The following is a 14,944-nucleotide window of genomic DNA, read 5'->3' on the forward strand; positions in this document are numbered from 1 at the left end:
CTATTCTCCTTTCTCCTTCAAGTGAAAAATTCAAAGGTTTCAAGTTTAGTTGGGTTGGAATAAGGTAAGATTATTAATCCTCAATCCAAGAGATACATTTCAAGCCCTATTTTCTAAGTTTTTCATTTTAGCTTCCAAAAATGGGTTTTTGGGAGGTTTAATAGATTCCTTAGATTCTAAGTGTTTTGATGGATTCAAGTGATAGGAAATGTCCTTACCCTTAGTCTATCTACCTAGTTAAGTTAATGATCCATTTTACTTACTTTTGATTAGTGAAAGAAGTTGGGGAAAGCTCAAGAGCAAGGAGAAAAGAGAAAGTTATTTCTCGAGTAATTTGAGAACATTCCTAACAAACCAAGTATTCAATGTAACACATTTAGAACTACCTCATACCATTTGTGGGGTCATTAAAAAATGCATGTAGCTAGAAAGTTGAGATTGAAACATGTATGATGATCCATAGTGAATTCTAGCTTATGGTGTTTTTTAACTTGTTTAAAGCCTCTTTATGATCTATTTTATTATGTATAAACTTATGTTGGTCAATTAAAAATGTTATAATGGTTTTGTGAGGGTTTAGAAGTGTTTAAATGGGTAAAAATTTGAAGTTACAGAAGAAGTTTTAAAACCCTCTATGGTTGGTTTCAAAACCTTTTGTCCAGAATGTAATTTTAGGAAAATGTATTGAAATCCCTACAGTAGGTTTCGAAACCCCCTGGCCAGACAATAAAAAATTTATGTTGAGGTTTTTAAACCTCTATAATAGGTTTTAAAACCTTTGACTGATTTTGGCCAAATAGGCCAAGAATGGTACACAGATGGTTGTGGATTTATAGTATGCTTCTAATTGGGATAATTTATAATAAAACGTTAAGTGAGAATGAAATATTACTAAATACAATTAGAAACGAGAAAATTAAGATGACATAAAACTAGCCTTGATTAAAGCTCGGGAAACGATCAGGACACCCGAGTTCCTTTAGTAAGATTATGATGTCGAAGTATAGAATCAGTCTGGATATCCTTAGATAGTGCGCAAGGCACTTTAAACTGACTAACTAGGGCCGAGGCTCGACCCTCACGAGGGGTGGGTTAGTCGAAGGTGTTGACCGATGTAGATTTTGGGCAATCATCCTCAGTAAACTAGAGGGTGTGTGACTTTCGAGATCATAACCCTTAGTCGCACCATGATATCTGCCATAGAGTAGAGAGTGAAGTATACGAGTATACTCACTATTGCAATTATTCATTTAGTTTGAGCATGAAGTGAACACTTTCAGTATAACTTAGTTGTTAGTGTGGCACAGGCTAGTTCGCTCAGCGTTTGAAATTTGTTTCCTTATGCAAGTTAGTCGAGGAGCAGTTAGATGACCTTTTTGCCAGCAGTGATCCATATCAGACTAGTGTAGAGTGCGTCTCGAGTTCATTTTTAGAGGTCATGTATATTTGTAAATCCATTTTTGTATATTCAAGTCGTAACTTATTTTAAAAGATGGTATGCATAATTTGAATCATTATTTTTGGGAGCTCCTAATTGTAAACTACTTTGATTTAAATTATGGTTGAATAATTACAAATGATTGTTTTCAGATTTGAAAATTGAAGAGAAATTTTGGTTAGCCACTCCGATGGTTCCGTGTGTAACTCTGATTGGTCGGCTGTGTATCGTACTTGTTTAGAGTGTTATATTTAGTGGTATTAGAGCATCAGGTTTAGATGTTCCTAGGGCCCACGGGTCAGAGTCAGTAAAAGATTATGAGTATACATGCCTCTAGGGATGTTAAGAGTACTTCTGCTTTTGAAATAATGATAGTAACTCTTCGTATTGTTCTAATTTCATAGATTAGTCATGAATGAGAGCCCAGGTCATAGTTAGGAGGGTATGCATGAAAGTAGAACTTCTCTTGTGGGTGATTTTGGTGATGAGTTTGTCCTCGAGACTGAGTTTGAGGAGCCCAAGGATGCGGGAGTTGATGAGGCGACTTTCTTTAGAGAGATTACCGCCACCTTAAGGCGTATAACTATAGCCCTACCCAGGACGCCAGTTACCCCACCTACTCAACCAGCTGCGCCAGTCTCACCCGTTATAGCACCGTATGAGTCATCTATTGAAATGCTATGGAGGCATCGTACAATATACTTTTTTAGATCATGAGATGATGACCTCATGGCTTCTGACCAGTGGCTGAGAGAGACCCTTAGGACCATACGTCATCTACACCTCACTTCTAAGGGTATGCTTGAGTGTGCCACCTCCCTGCTGAAGGGTGACACAATAGACTAGTGGGAGGTAGTTGAGATATTTATGGAGCCCAAGCAACCTACCTGGGAGCACTTCTTGGAGGGTTTATGATAGAAGTATATAGGAGAAGCTCAAAGGGATCATTTTGTGTTCGAATATGAGGTGGAGTTCTTTTGACTTAGCTGGTACGCATAAGAGTTAGTGGCGTTGGAGAATTTTCTCTATAGGAAATTCAAGGAAGGCCTCCGCCAAGATATCATCACCTATCTATCTACCAATCCACCTAGAGTTTTTACCAAGTTAGTCCGCCAGGCAAAAGCTCTAGGAAGGTTATGGGGAGAGGAACTATAGTGGCGAGTGCTACTTTTGGGTAGGTTAAGGGAGAATCAGAGACGTCTGGGTCATCTTAGTCATCTAAGAGGGCGTAAGACTCTCAGGGTTCTTGGAGAGCCTTGTCGGGCCAGTCTAGTAGACCTGGGCATCAGACGAACAGATGAGGTAGTATGTCTGACCGACGTAGGAGGCCGTTGGTCACCATATTAGTAGTGAGTTATAGGGTTTCGTGAAATACTCAATCTCAGTTTGCTTATTCAATTTGTGATCGGAGGCATGCGGGGTTTGCTGTCAGGGTTTCAGAGGCTGTTATCGCCCTGGTTTCTTGGACCACTTCATCAGAGATTGCCTAAAGGAATGATATATGGCTCCAAATTTGACCAGAGGTCAACACTATCGGTTCCGAGATGTAGGAGTTATGCATCGAGTCAAACATATAGTGGTGTAAATCGATCTGGGGCCAGTACTGAGCCTAGAGTTGCCACTCGTCAGTATGAAGTCCTAGCCCAAAAGGATTGCGACGTCGCTGATGTGATTTCAGGTATCATTAGTGTTTAATCGACCAATTATCAACTCATTCCTATATCTTTTATGACTTATTTCAAGAGATAAATATCACATTTAAGAATATTATGATAGAGGTTAGAGTGTCTAGCCCTTTAGGCTTAGACGTCCTAGTGGACAAAGCTCGTCGCAGATGTCAGGTTGAAATTCAAGGTGAAATTTTCCCCGTTGATCTTATTCCATTCAGAGAGTTTGACCCTTTTTGAGTATGGGTTAGATGTCGGAGCACGATGTGAGATTGTGGTGTAAGCTTCGATGACTTAAGCTCAGGAAAGAAGATGGGATTATGATCATGATGTTTGGCGAAAAATCCAAAGGTGCAAGGGTTATATTGGCCCTTGGAGCCTAAAAGAAGTTGGAGCAGGGTTGCGAAGCCTTCTTAGCCCACATAATTGACACCAGAGTTACATTTTTTATATTAGAGTACATTTGAACAGTTAGAGATTTTTCAAATGTATTTCCAGATAAGTTGTCGGGTTTACCACCAGATTGGGAGTTAGAGTTTTATTATAGAGGTAATGCCAGGATACACTCCGGTGTCCATTGCTCCTTGTCGTATGGCACCAATGGAGCTAAAAAAAATTGAAGTCATAAATTTAAGAATTGCTCGAGAAAGGGTTTATTAGGCCAAGTATTTCTCCTTGGGGAGTCCTGATTCTATTCGCCAAATATTTCTTACGGGTTATTATTGTCGATTTGTTAAGGGTTCTTCGATGATAGCAACCCCAATAACTAAGTTACTTTAGAAAAGAGTGCCTATTATGTTGAGTGCGAAGCAATAAAATAGCTTTGAGCAGTTGAAATCCCTTTTAACCCAAGCCCCAACCTTAACTCAACCTAAGTCAGGAAAAAAAAGTTCACAGTGTGTAGCGATGCTTCGCTAAATGGCTTAGGATGCATTCTTATACAAGAGGGAAATGTGATAGCTCCCGTCAGCTTAACTGTCACGAGCGGAATTGCCTAACCACGATTTGGAGCTTACAGTCATAGTCTTCGCACTTAAGATTTAGAGGCATTATCTATTTGGGGAAAAGTGTTACATCTTCACTGACCATAAGAGTTTAAAGTATCTGTTTGCGTAGAAAAAATTAAATTTAAGACAACATAGATGGGTTGAGTTATTTAAGGACTATGTTTGTGTTAACTATTACCACCCAGAAAAAGGAACGTTGTAGTAGATACGCTGAACTAAAAGTCGATGTCAGAGTTGAGAGTCTTGTTAGCACGGATGAATTTATCCAGTGATGAGGGTTTATTAGATGAGCTCCGAGTAGAACCCAAGTTATTGAATGAAGTTAAAAGAATATAAAGTTATGACATTTGTTTAAGGGCTCGAGTAGAACAAGTCCAACGAAGCGAGGCCCCAGGATTTGAGTTACGAGAGGGATGTGTTGTATTTTAGGGGTCGTATTTATGTGTCCAAAGATGAAAATTTGAGTAATAAGATCCTCTATGAAGCCCATTGCAGTCCATTTTCACTCCATCATAGTAGCAATAAGATGTATCAAGAGCTTCGACCGTTGTACTTTTGGCTGGGGATGAAGAGAGAGTGTCTAAGTTTGTTGCAAAATGTATGGTGTGCCAGCAAGTTAAGGCGGAACATCAGGTTCCCTTGGGGTTACTCCAGTTGATTCAGATACCGCAGTGGAAGTGAGACAGAATAAATATGGATTTTGTAACCGAGTTACCGATGATGAGACATAAGCACGATGCAATTTGGGTCATAGTATATCGATTAACTAAGTCCGCTTATTTTTTGCTGGTTAGAATGGATTTCACCCTAGAAAGGCTAGCGCAGCTCTACATTCTCGAGATATTGAGATTGCATGGAGTCCCGACTTTGATCATCTCAGACAAAGACCCCAGATTCATCTCTCAATTTTGGGAAGCTCTTCATGTTTCCCTAGGTACCAAACTTCATTTCAGCACCACGTTTCACCCTCAGACAGACGATCAGTCAGAGAACGTTATTCAAATTCTTGAGGTCATGCTTAAGTGCATTGTTATTGATTTTGAGGGTAGTTACACTATAGCAAAACTAATCGCTCCCCTCTCCCAATCGCTTCCTCCCCCATCCCCTTGCTCTCATTTTATCCAATATAAATTTAATGTCGATAGTTGAAAAAACTAGTGACGGTGATTGTGTCATTAGGTGGTTGTATCGTCAGTGAAGATTTGATTGGGTGAAGGTTTAGTCAACGACAACAACGATAAACGACGGTAGTCGACATGGGTATAGAAATTAGATTAAATGTTTTTAGAGTTTTAGGATTTTTTTAAATATTTAAAAAATTAGGTTTTCAAAAAATAAATTTTAAAGTTCTTTATTTTAAATAAAATCTTTAAAATTAATATAAAATGACACATGTTATTTAACGAGATTTTTTAACAACCCTTACGATCGGGATACTTAAAATGATAACATTTATAACGTCAGACATATTTATTGATAAAAAAATAATTTAGATACCTAACTAAAAAAATGATATAATTTGGATACTTACTTTATATTAAACCTATAAAAATCATAGACTAAATTTTTTTTTCCTTCCAAGTTTAAAGGCTAAAAGTACCATTAGACCTAAAATAACTAAAGAATCAAAGCAATATTGGATGCACGTGCTTTCGTACACATAAATGTCAGTTGATTGAATCAGTTTCACTGTACATGGAATATTTTAGATGCATCGTTCACTGAGAAAAGTTAAATTGTTTGGCTTAAACTTAAAAGTGTCCAACTTTTTTTTTTTTCAGTTTTATACCTAAAGTTTTTTCATTTCAATTAGGTGCCTAATTTTTCATTTCCTAACTCAGTTTAGATAATCATGACCGACCGTTAACTCATTAAAAATATCACATAATGTTTGTTTAATATTTAAAAATAAATTTTATAATTATAATAATAAATTAATTAATTCCATTTGAAAATTTTATAGGTTCCCTCTCTTCCCCTTTAACCCTAAATCATCTGCATAATTTGAAATTTTGAAGATGAACAAGTTTTGAAAGCTTAGAAATATCGGAAGATAATGGCCCCTCGAGATTGAGAGACACATGCATATTGTTGTTCAAAAAAATGATTTCCCCCCTCTCTTTCTCTTTCTCTTCCCCTTTCTTCCCCTTTCTCATCAACATTAACTATGGTAAAGAGATTTTCGAAGATGACTCCAAGACCCATTGTTCCTCAACAAGCCAGACGTAATTTGCTGGGTTTTTTTCCCGTTTTTGTTTGAAATTTTTTTTATGGGTTTTGCTTGAAAGTTCTTCACGTTGTTGGTTTTTTTTTCGTTTTTGTTTGAAATAATTTTTATGTGTTTTTTCTTGAAAGTTTTCTTCTTGAAATGATGAAGAATAGGTGTTGGATTGAAGCCAAGCATAAAATCTTTTGGGAGAAAAAGCAAAGTAAATGTTAAGGAAACAGATGATGAAAAGAAGAGCAAGTAAAAGTAAGGTTGTCACCATAGCTAATGTTGATGAATCAAACAGAACAAAAGCAAGAGGGAGGGGGGAAGAAGATGAAAACAAGAGGGAGGGGGAAGAAGATGAACAAGTGTTTAATTTTTTTTCAATTAATCTATTTCAATTTTTTTTATTTTTAGGAATTTTCTTAATATTAAAAAATGTCATCTGACATTTAACTGTAGAAATTAACGGTCTGTCACAGTCAGACCCAAACTGATGACGGAATTAAACGTTAAACAGCATATTGAAACAAAACAAATGTTATGCACTGAACTGAAAAAAAGATATACGTTGGGCATCATCTTGACGTTTAAGCAAAAAAACAATTATCAATATTCTTCCTATCTAGAGTATGCAATTGTCATCTTAGTTTATAAGATTATTGTTTTTTACGTTTTCTTATAATCTGTTGAGTATCATATTTTTATGGAAAATTAAATTACCTTCCTGAATACTGTTGGGACATTTTTTTCTTTAAAAGTATTTTTTATATTACTTCTGGTAGGCATGTTTAAATATCTATAAAATCGTTATAAAGATAATTTTGGAGATATACGTTTAAAATTATAATCAAAATTGATTCGAAAGTCAATAACACATAATAAATGTTAAAGTATCCCATAATACCAAAAAATTGATACTTTGTTAGAATCATCTGTTGTCTTGATTTTTGAAAATTTAGAAATATGAATTAAATTGATTTATCATATCTTGTATGAATATAAACGTTTTCATTGATTTTCAGGAAAAAAAATAAAAAATTTCACATGATTTTCTGAATAATATTTCTCTATCATGACTAATTAACAAGGTATCATTCTAGTAAGTTATGAGACCACCTCATTACTAAAGATAAAAATTGTGAAGGATGTTCTCTTGCCTCAAATAAATATATATAGCATTCCAATAAATTAGGATACCACCTTGTAAATTACAGTAATACAATAATATTGTCTTAATTATTTTGAAAGATAAAAAAAAGCTTTTATGATTCATACCCTTTATGGCTCCGTTTGATAGATTGTAATTAGTTTTATGAAAATAATATATGTAAATGAATTATCTAAAAATTATTTTACGTAAATGAATTACCCGAAAATGTTTTACTTAAAATGAATTACCTGAAAACTGTTTTACATACAATGAATTATATCTTCTCGAAAACAATTTCTAAAAACTATTTTAGTTTTTTTTATGATATTGTGTACACTATTTTCACTTATTTATACATTATAATTAAATTTATGAAAAATAATTTACATAAATTGAATACTTTAAAATTGATTTACGTAAAATGAATTATTAAAAAATAATTTCTAGAAAATATTTTACGGTGTATGAATGATTTTATGTAAATAATTTCTAGTTGATAAATTTTCATATTATAATATCAAATATAATAATTATTATTTTACCACCGAAGACATCAAAAATAACAACAATTTATTTACCATCGAGGTTGCGATTCGTACAATATTATATTAATATTAAATATATAAAATATATTACTCATTATTAATAATTAATATATATTCTTAAATGAAAATATAATATATTAATATAATATAACTGAGTATATATTAAAATATTAAAAAGTCTAATATTATTAAAATTATATTATATATATTGAATATTTTAATAATGAATGATTTTATTAAAATGATATTAAAATAATATATTAATATGAAATAAATAAAATAATATTATTTTGAGTACTCATATTTTGAAGTAAAAAGTTAGGAAAATGTTTTACGAAAAATCAGATGGTAAATATTTTATAAAAAATACAAAGGAGGTAGGAAAATGAATTACATAGAGGAAATCAATTACAATTATCAACATTGAAAAATATTTTTCATAAAACCAATTACAAATATCAAAACTGGAAAAAAAGTCCGAAAAATATTTTTCAACTATCAAATACAAAAAGAAAATATTTTCCAAAAATTATTTTCTACCTATAAAACACACCCTAAATGAACTAATATATATATATATGGACTTATCACAAGCATTTGTAACATCATACAAAACGTAAGCATTATAATACTCATTAACACCTTATAGCACGCATTTTAATCATTGTTAGCCTTTCATGGGTAAATTATACATTTAGTACTTAAAATATTAGTTTTGGTTTGTTTTATTATTTAAATTTTTATTTTTTTTTCAAAATCATACTTAATATTTAGGGTTTATTTCATTTTAGTACTTTGCCATTGAAAATTTAATGGCAATGTATTTTTTACAGGTAAATTACATCATTCATCATTCAACTATCTTCTTACTCCTATTTTGGTAATAAAGTTTAACAATTTTTAATTTAACTGCTTAACTTTCAAATTGCTCATATTTTAATCACTCTAATTTATTTTATTAATAATTCTTGTGACATGATATTTTTTATTATTATTTTATTAATATATAATTAACAAAAAAATTAAATTTGAATATTAGAGTGATTAAATTAGGAGAAATTTAAAGGTTAAGTAATTAAATTAAAAAAATTGAAACTTTAGTGACCAAAAGGTGTCATACAAGTCACTCGTTAAGTTTTTAATGATAATATACTAAAATGAAATAAAAACTAAACATTATGTATGATTTTGAAAAAAAAAGTAAAAGTTTACATACTAAAATGAACCAAAATTGATGGTTTAGGTGCTAAATGCATAGTTTACCCTAAATTCATTTACTATTTGAAGGGTTTCTTATAATTTTTCCTACTTTTCTATTACTACGCACAATGATTTTCTAGTCATCTTTACCCACAAACGAACATTCTTAATCATTTCACATTTTGTTAATAATCAAACTACGCAATTATGATATTTTGATACACAAGAGCGTTTTGGTAATTTTCGCCACCAAGGATCGTTTAGTTATTTCTGTAGTTACGAAAGTATTTTAGATATTTTCTTGTTCATAGTCTTTTATTTTTCTTAATCGCACCATTAATAATAATGTAACACCCCAGATCGATGTGGTTGACCAGATATGATTCGAGGTGTCGTATTAGGTCACCGGAGCGACCCACAATAAAAATATAGAAAAAATTAAATTTTTTGTTAAAGTGCATAAAATCTTAAAACAATTTATAATTAAAATACAAGTTCAAAAAATCATTCATGTATTACAAACATAATTAAAATCATACATGTTTCAAACTCATTATATAAAAAAAATCAAATGTGACCTACATGCCCCCTAATTACCTTTACCGTACTCTTCAACCCAAGTCAAAGGAACTCCCACTACAGATGTCACTAGCTATGTTGGATCAATTCTTTTAACCTGAAATGGTGAGTAAAAGAGTGAACTTTGGGAAGCTCAGTAATACATAACTACTAAGTGATGCTGAAGGACATACAAATAAGTGGAAAATCATAATTTTTTCCTTATTAATTCAGACTTCTACAGGTTTCGGGATGAGCTACGGTTCGATTGATATTTCTTCGAGTAAAAGATAAGAAGCTTACAATTAAGATGAAAAGTTCAGAGGACCAGGTTCAGGAGATCGGAATAGGATGTCTAGTGTGTTCAAACCAAAACCAGTAAAAAGGTACAATCTTTTTAAAATAGTAACAATTTAAAACATATTTTTTAGACTATAGTAAAACCCTCCAACCGAACACCAATATGTAGTTCCACAAAATTGCATCCATAAGGACTTATTGTAACATCCCAAACTATGGGTTAGTGACTAAATTGTAAAACTTCAGAATGTGGTGATTAAAGTAGGATATTTGAATAGTTCAATGAGTTATTCAAAAATATTTCCTGAAGATTTTAGTAATTATTAAATGAATCAAAGGGAAAAATGGTCATTTAACATGAAAGATATTTTTCCCTCTTATAAGATAAGGGAACCACGTGGGGAAATGAGAGATTTCTCCAGAGTTTTCGTCTTCCTTCTCCCAGCCGTGAACTCCAACTTGCAAGGTAAGATTTCTTAATAGTGATTATTAGCTGAAATTTAAGTTGGGTTTCGATCATTAGATGATAACTAAGCTTAAAGAAACTTAAGTTATCTTAAAATCAAAAGATGATGGAATTAAGAGAGATTAAAGATTATGAGTTCTTGAATGAAATCTTGATATAGAGTTGATAATTAGAATTGGAAGTTGAATTTGACTTGTCATCAATCTAAATAAGGAATATGAAGTGTTAGAATGAGATTTGGAACATGTTGATATTTGCGTATGATTCTTGAATGCCATATAAAGGATATGATTGGGAGGTTAAAGAAGTGATTATTAAGTAGAAATAAGTGTAAATATGTGTATGAAAGTTAGGAATATTAAAGAAGGTGAAATATGAAGTGTTGAGAGGAAAATGAAGGGATTTTCGTGTTCAAAATGACATTTCTGGGTTGTGTGCATCAATACATCTTCAATGGGTACCGATGCACTCTCAAATAAATAAACATCAAAATCAATTAGTGCATTTATGCATAAGGAGTGCATCGATGCACCCCCTAAGAAGAAAACATCGAATGTAAATGGTGTACCGATGCACGTTAAGGAATGCATCAATACCTGTAGAGTGCCGCGATGCATACTCCATAAAAGATGAAAATAGTCTTTCTTTTAGCCCAAGAAGTGATAGTTTAGAAGATATCAATTAGTATACTGATACGTATCAATGTATTACTATGTAGGTTTGGAGCGTAATCCTGTTCCGGAACAATCGAAGAACTAGGATCAAACCAAAGTAAGGATACGATGAGTGCATAGTGTATTGTATATGGTGATTCATGGAAATAAGACTTGTGTTAAGTCTATTTCCTATATTAGAATGCATGAATTAATGATATAAGCATGTGATTGGTATAAGTATATGTGTTTATGTTATGATGTTATAAGTGGAAGGGAACTATATGACATATAGTATTTAGGGCAATGATTTATGTGAAATATAATAACCAAGTATAAGTTATGTAAGTTAGTGTATGTAACTAATATGATGGACTCATGATTAAATGAAGACTGAAATAAGTTGAGTAACATTGATGTATATATGATAGAAAATGAGAATCAGATGTAACTAAGAAACACTGGCATAAGTTATTATACTAACATTTAATAGTAGTTATATAAGAATTATATAGAAAAATCATATGTGAATAGGTTTAGATAATAAAATATGTGAGGTTGAATTAAGTAAATATGGAATTAGTATAAACTTTATATGTTGTAAGGGATTATGCAAATCGGTAAGATAATTTATATGGTATTGATATAAGGGTATATGCATAAAATAATATGAGATGTTGTGAAGCTATGTGATATGCTATGAGAATGACCCATGTGAATACATGAGCTATATGAATTAGTGATGTGCATGTATATGAATATAAGTATTATGAGCTACGTGCTTATGAGATATGATATGGAACATGAGCTATGTGAAAATAAGTAGTAATTACATGTGCAAATGGAATGTTATGTGAAAAGTTATGTGGCTATGTGAAGATGTGTAATGGTATAAAGATATGCCCATGTATGTGAATGAGAGCTAGGGGTATAGTTAGCTATGTGAAATAGTTAAGTAATTACATGTGCAAATGTAAATGTTATGTGAAAAGTTTGTGGCTATGTGAAGAGTGTAATGGTATAAAGATAATGCCCATGTTATGTGATATGAGACAGGGGTATAGTTGACATGCCAAGAGTCGAGGGATTATTAGTGGTCCTTCGGGACAAACAATGGTCCTTCGGGACATAGTGGTTCTTCGGAACAATCAGTGGTCCTTCGGGACAAATATTCAGTGCCCATTGAGGGAAATATACGAGCTGTGGTGATAACATAGTGCACAACCTCTATATACTCGCACATCTTTAGTTCTCACATGTGTACATGGGCTAATAAAGAGATAATATAAATAAACTTGATATGATGATATATTTGTTTCCTTGTGAAATGTTATGTGTGATATATGATTGTACAAATGGTAATTATAAGATCATATGATAAAAGGAATCTATGATAGTGATAAAAATGAGGATGATGATATAGTTGCTTGATTGTATATGTTATATGATATAAGTGAGTACATATTAAGATATATGATATGAACATGAGAGATTATATGAACAAGAGAATAAGAGATATGAATGATAATGACATGTATGTATATATGTATGTATGTATGTATATATGTATGTATGTATATATGTATGTATGTATATATGTATGTATGTATGTATATATATATATGTATGTATATATGTATGTATGTATGTATGTATATATGTATGTATGTATGTATGTATGTATGTATGCATGTATTATATATATGTATGTATGTATGTATATATGTATGTATGTATATATGTATGTATGCATGTATGTATATAATGTATTTGTTACATAAATAAGGATATGACTTGTATGATATAATAGTAGTAATTAATCATGCATGATTACAAGTTATAGTTTACATTATATGTTTATTTGCCTCACTAAGTCATCGACTTAGGGTGTGAGTGTTTCACACGTAGGTTCTGAAAAGCGAGAGGAGAAGTGAAGAGGAGCAAGACAGGCCAGACTCTCCTTTCCACAGATCAGATCAGAATTGTAGTTAAGTATATATATTTGGTTGTATATAGTGTGTTGGCATGTAACGAAATTGTGAATTACTAATGCTCTGATTGATTTTGTTTATTTTGGTCCAACTTGTGTGAATTAACATCTTTTATTTTAATGAAAGTTTAAAATTTTCATGATTTTCTTTAAGAGTCAAAGTTTGAAAAGTCAATGTGACATCTCGGACTCGAATTTTAGTCAGATACGGGTTGGGGGTGTTACATTTAATGGTATTAGAGCTACGGTTAAGCCGATTCTAGGCTTAAAACGAAGTCAAAAGTGTTTTAAAAAGTATACATGCCAACACAAAGTGAAAAATTTTCTGATATGATAGTGTAAGGAGTGTACTGTCCTGTTAATAGAGTTAAATTGTTATATTAAATTAGATATCTGATCATGAGAGCTTTCAAAGTGAAGCGAAAGGAGATAGACCTGAAGGTAATAGCAATTCACCTGCCCTGGCCAGGCAGGGCAAAACAAACACCTTAGGGAATGCATGTATAGGATTAAATAATGTTTTTCATTAAGTTGAATGAATGTATAGCAGTAGTTAAAATAGTTAAGAGCACCCAAGTTCAAGGGTGAATTTGTTGAAGGTTCTGTTGTTACAGACATTTGGTTAAATGATATGAAGATAATGCTAGAAGGTTTTCATTTCTCTAAGTGGAGAAGTTAAATTGAGTAGTTTCATTACTACGTGGGCAAGCTAGAGTATGGTGGACAAATGTCACCATAAGAACGTTAAAGGATCAAATGATGGGGTTCGAATTGTAAAAGAGTTCAAGAATAAGTGCATCAGTGATACGTTTATAAGATGAATGAAATCAGAGTTATGAATTTGAAACAAAGGGATAGATTGTGTATAAGCAAGAGTGTGGATATGATAATAGTTTGTAATCTAGAAAGAAAGAGTTAGCGTTGGCTAAAAATATTTCGTGATGAAAGCGTGTAACACTTCAACCCGTACCCGACTCAGATACAAGTCCGAGGTGTCACATTGACTTTTTAAACCTTGACTCTTAAAGAAAATCATGAAAATTTTAAACTTTCTTTAAAATAAAAGATGTTAATTTACACAAGTTGGACCAAAATAAACAAAATTAATCAGAGCATTAGAAATCCAAAATTTTGTTACATGCCAATACACTATATACAACCAAATATCTACACTTAACTACCATTCTGATCTGATTTGTGGAAAGGAGAGTCTGACCTGTCTTGCTCCTCTTCACATCTCTTCTTGCTTTCCAAAACCTACTTGTGAACACTCACACGCTAAGTTGATGACTTATTGAGGCATAAAAAAACATATAATAGAAACTCTAACTCAGAGCAACACATGAACACTTAATATGATTCTACCATTCACAAACATATAATATTTCTTATAACATATACATACATGCACCTGTATATTATCATCTTCACACTTAGCATTATTATCAAACCATCTTATCATATAATCTCATCTTCACTAAATTTGCACATCATCAATCACTAAGAGTAATTCACAAAGAATCAAACATAACAGTGAAATTTACGTTTGTCTACTAAACTATAACATATATGATCATGTTATGCACATATGCAAATAATCCTCTTATGTAAATTTCACTTAAATTTTCTTTGAATTGCCCATGTAAATTATTGAGATCAGAAGGTATGTGAGTACACTGAGGTTGTTCACAAACTGTCACCACAACTCGAATAATTCCCACTAGGGGCACTGAATATTTGTCCCGAAGGACTGTCCCG

Source organism: Hibiscus syriacus, unplaced genomic scaffold (assembly GCF_006381635.1).
Source record: "Hibiscus syriacus cultivar Baekdansim isolate YM2019G1 unplaced genomic scaffold, ASM638163v2 tig00000218_pilon, whole genome shotgun sequence".
Lineage (NCBI taxonomy): Eukaryota > Viridiplantae > Streptophyta > Magnoliopsida > Malvales > Malvaceae > Hibiscus > Hibiscus syriacus.